The 4,684-nt window shown below is 37.1% G+C and overlaps 1 long non-coding RNA gene across 1 annotated transcript; it reads right to left on the bottom strand.

Annotated features, from left to right (window-relative positions):
• Positions 1-2,370: 2,370 nt before the first annotated feature.
• Positions 2,371-3,060, bottom strand: LOC122068252. Its single transcript, XR_006137017.1, has 3 exons — positions 2,945-3,060; positions 2,522-2,565; positions 2,371-2,439 (listed from the first exon to the last, which is right to left on the bottom strand). It is a non-coding gene; the product is annotated as an uncharacterized LOC122068252 (long non-coding RNA).
• Between the last annotated feature and the right edge of the window lie 1,624 nt (positions 3,061-4,684).

Raw genomic sequence — 4,684 nt, 5'->3', positions numbered from 1 at the left:
AAAAAAAAAAAAAGAAAAAAAATCATACTCAGTTGCAGGAGATGAAAAATTGTACCTACATCCCAACTGAGGCAGTTGCCTTAGTCTGGCTGGATTGGAATGACCCTCTCTAGAGATCCAAGCCGAGACAAATCCAACCCAATCCAGTTTTTTTATCCAAAGGGGGCTGGCAGACTACATAGGATACAAATCTTTTAGTATAATATATAGTGTGGAATCATCATTTCTATCCCAATCGAGAACTATAAGTGCATACCCATCAATAATCATGCATAATAAATAAATTTAAATATTAAATGAAAATTCCAATTTGATAGACACAATTCTAACAATCTATCATTTCTACGTCAAAGCAAATTTCCTATGTACTTCACACTCGTTCTCAACATGTTTCTCAAATGCAACTGGTGATGAACCCTTTGTCATGGGATCAGACAAAATATCTACAAAGTCAACTTTGTAAAGGCTACATCACCTTGCTGAATAATCTCTCTGATAAGGTATCCATTCCACATATTTGATCAACTAATATGCTCTTGACTCTTTAGCTTGTGCAATTGTCTTAGATTAGTCAAAAACGTTTTCAACCAAGCTCCCTTTAGTGCTTCTCCAACTATTAGTCAAATTTTTACCATATAAGAATATTGGAACCACCTCGACCATGTCCAGTTGGACATACGAAACCATCATCATCATAACAGCTGTCCACCAACACCGGCTCCACCTTATCCCTTACTTCGTAAGGGTCCTGCTACTCCGGGGTCTTGGAGGGGCAAATGGATGCAACCTTACCCTCTACTTCGCAGGCGAGGATGTTTCTAAGTTTTGAACCTATGATCAACATGTTACAATAGTACAACTAACTTAACCGTTATAGATGGTACATGCTCGTCTACTAAATCTCTATACCACATCAAATAAAATAAGAGTCTAACTTATAATTAAGGAGCCTCACACTCATCATCTAGCACAAAAAAGCAGGCAAAAGTAGCTATTGCATGAGCATTACAGAGTAAAAAACCAGATTTAGCTAGGGAAGTATATGCTATGAGAGGTTTCATTATGCCTAAATAGATTGCACATGGAAGAGTAGAATGAGAAAAAATTTTAAACTAAAGAGAAGCCAAATATAATTTTTCTTAATAATACTAAAGATCATGATGATATAACACTAATACAACATATCACATACGCTATTATTGCATTGGAATATGTTATTATCTGTAATACATATCATGCATATGGGTTCTTTTTCCTCTCAACAAACAGATCCAAAATGAAACAAACCCAAACCCTTACATTTGATGATAATGTCTAAACAAAGGAAGAAACATCTCTTCCCATGAGGTGATTCAGACCTCTTTAACACCAGATAACCAATCCATGTTGTCAAAGGTTCTATCAATTTTGCAGATCAAAAGATAGAACCTCCAGGAGATGTACCGTGGAACAAGGTAATTGAACTTATATGGGACATTAATTAGAAAAAGGAAATATACCATATAGAAAAGAAAAATGGATCCAATGACCAAAACCACTGTGGCTAGCCACTGGAGTTTAAGTATGACCCAGTACAAACCCGCTTCAAATGCCACAGCCATCATAATGAGGGCTAAACCCAACAATGGTGAGCTAAATTTAGCCACAAGAATAAAGACATGAATGTCAGCCAACTGTGCACAGATGTTGTTCATCACAACCACGATAGACAGATACAAAGCCATGGTAATGCAGATGACGAAAACATTGAATGCAGGCTTCCTTAACAAGGTAGCCATGCCATTGTATGGGCCATCAACATTGAAACCTCCAGGGACTGTAAAACCCGAGGTGAAGGTGACCGTGCAGATCAGAGTTGCTAATGAGTGTTCTGATTCAAAACCCAGACCGATTAAGAAGCAATTCAAACAAAAAGCAATAAGATGCCCAGGAACAGAACAGGAAAACCAAAACATTCTCTGCTCCTATTGAAAACCCACCCTTTTTTCCTTCCATCATACAAACCTGACCCCGCTCAAGCTCACATATCAAAATAGAGACAACTACAAAGCAAAGTAACAGAGATTACCAAAGCAAACATTATAGTTTTATAGAGAAGCAGAGAAGAAAAAGAGATCGAAACCTAGTCAGAATTCCATACATTCCAAAGGAAGTTACAGAATAACAGAAATTTCTTTACAGAAAGAAAGAAAGAAAGAAGAAGAAGAAGAAGAAGAAGAAGAAGAAGAAGAAGAAGAAGAAGAAGAAGAGGAAGAAGAAGAGAATCTGAAAAAATGGAAACTGAATTTCCATAATATTAAGAACACGCATACGAAGAAGAAAAAATCACATAAGAATCGAAATCTCACCTTAAATCAAGCTTCGATTTTGCAGATTCAAACCTTGGAGTCAATCGTCTGATTTGAAAAGAGGGTAAACCCTAGATATGAAGTTTACAACCTAAAAAATAGAAACCGAACTTCAATAATCTTAATAAAACACAAATGTAGGCCAAGAATACAAAGAAGAGGGGAAATCTCACCTTCAATCAACTCGGTTTTAGGCAATCTTCTCAGATGCGAGCATCTGTTATGGACAGAGGGTAAACGTGAGAAACCCTAAACACAAAAAAAGAAGAAGAAAAAGAGAAGGAAGAAAGAAGAAAAATAAGAAGAAGAAGAAGAAGAAGAAGAAGAAGAAGAAGAAGAAGAAGAAGAAGAAGAAGAAGAAGAAGAAGAAGACGGAGACGGAGACGGAGACGAAGAGGAAGAGGAAGAGGAAGAGGAAGAAGAATCCTCGAGCTGAAGAAGACGAAGACGAGTAAGAAGAGGAAGCAGAGGAAGCAGAGGAAGAAGAAGAAGAAGAAGAAGGAGAAGAGGAATAAGAAGAAGAAGAATCAGAAGAAGAAGAAGAAGAAGAAGAAGAAGAAGAAGAAGAAGAGGAAGAGGACGATGGGATTTCTCACCTCCGTCGCTCTGTTTCAGGGAGAACCTCGATCGAGCTTCACCGTGAGAATCGTAGGACTCCAAAATTTTTGTGTCAATGTGAATCCATGTTTTTTATAGCAATCCAATAAGCCATGACTCGATCCTGGATTAACCTATTGAGGTTAATCTGAATGAGTCATGGATTTTAGTTGAAATCCCTGATTCTACTGGCCACCACGACTCCGAATTGGCTTTTCACAAAAATGAGTCAAACGGTTTAAATTTAATGGGAAACAAAATCCATGGAATCTAGTTCGATGGATAATTCAAACCAAACGCCCCCTAAAGCTCTCTCTCCCTATTCTCTTCTGTCTCTCTCAATTGAGAGTGTGTGTCTCCAAGGATTTCTATTGCAATCCTTGGATTTAGAGTGTGGAATATTTCCTAGTGAGATCATCGTAACCTATCGGTCGTCGCTATTCGTGCGGAACAATGCGTGGCGCAACCCGATCCATTCCGCTGCAAGGAAAGCTATGCTTAGGTAATCCCTGATACCCATTTACTTTCCTTTAATATTGGTATCAGAGCCAAGATTTATGGTTACATTGCGTGTTACCGCTAAAAATTGCACTTCATTGTGTTTGGTCGTGGATGTGCCGCAGCATGGAATTCGTTCAATTTTTATTGTTCACGTTTCGTGTGCACTTTGGCCATTATGGCATTGGCATCGGTAGCCACTGACCTCTGCCACACAATGTTTCTTGTCTTGGGCACGGCCACGGCTGCTGCTAGTTGCCGCTTGGAGAATACAGTAGAACCGAGACTTTGAGTTTAAATAAAAAAGGAAAAAGTTAGCTTTGATTATTTAAAAAAAAAAATTCTGGATACTGTTTAAGAACAATACCAAAAAACGTTTCTTTTTCCTATTAGCGCATGCATGATTGCATGATGATGTTATCATGATTGATTACTTTAAAAAATATATATGTTTTTGAATACTAATTTGTTCTTTAAAAAAAACAAATTCTTGTTAGTGCATCATTGCATCATCATTACATCATTGTAATTATGACTTATAATACTAACAAGAATTGAATCAGATGAAAGTAACATAGCCTAGATTGATCAGATTCCAAGAGTTATTGGATCGGATCTGATTGATTTAATTGGATCAGATTTGATCAGTTTAATTGGATCATATTGGATCAGATCAATCTAATTAGATTGGCCTGATCGGCTTGGTTAAGGCAAATATTGATTGATTCGGATTGGTCAAGGACTTGAAGTTCCATTATGTACCATTATGATTGCTAAGTAATATTATTATGAATCATGTTTTATGTCACTTGCTTTAATATGTTGGGACTCACAAGTATTGGAAAATTTAAACCCTGATTGTGATCAAGGGTTTATTTCTTGAACCATACCCAAGGGTTTATATTTTCTTATGATGTAATTTTGGGTTTGATTTTGTGTCACCCTACCTAAAGTTATAGTTTTTCCCTCAATGACTTAGGTCAAAGGGGAAGGTACTTTATATGATTTACTTTATTGTTGTTGATATGATGATGCATATTTATATTGTTTGATTTACATTATTGGTTCCATTGGCATGACTCGAACATGAGACCTTCGCGTTATTAGGCCAGACATATTATTGCTTTGAAATGTGTTTTAGCATGTATATGTATATGTATTGACAAATCATCATACCCTCCCATAGCGGTTATGACTTGTGACTCGCTCCACTTGTTGGGATGCGTGATCGATCTCCACCC

Source organism: Macadamia integrifolia, unplaced genomic scaffold, assembly GCF_013358625.1.
Source record: "Macadamia integrifolia cultivar HAES 741 unplaced genomic scaffold, SCU_Mint_v3 scaffold3634, whole genome shotgun sequence".
Lineage (NCBI taxonomy): Eukaryota > Viridiplantae > Streptophyta > Magnoliopsida > Proteales > Proteaceae > Macadamia > Macadamia integrifolia.
The sequence above is the reverse complement of the archived record's forward strand: the minus strand, read 5'-3'. Positions and strand labels throughout refer to the sequence as shown.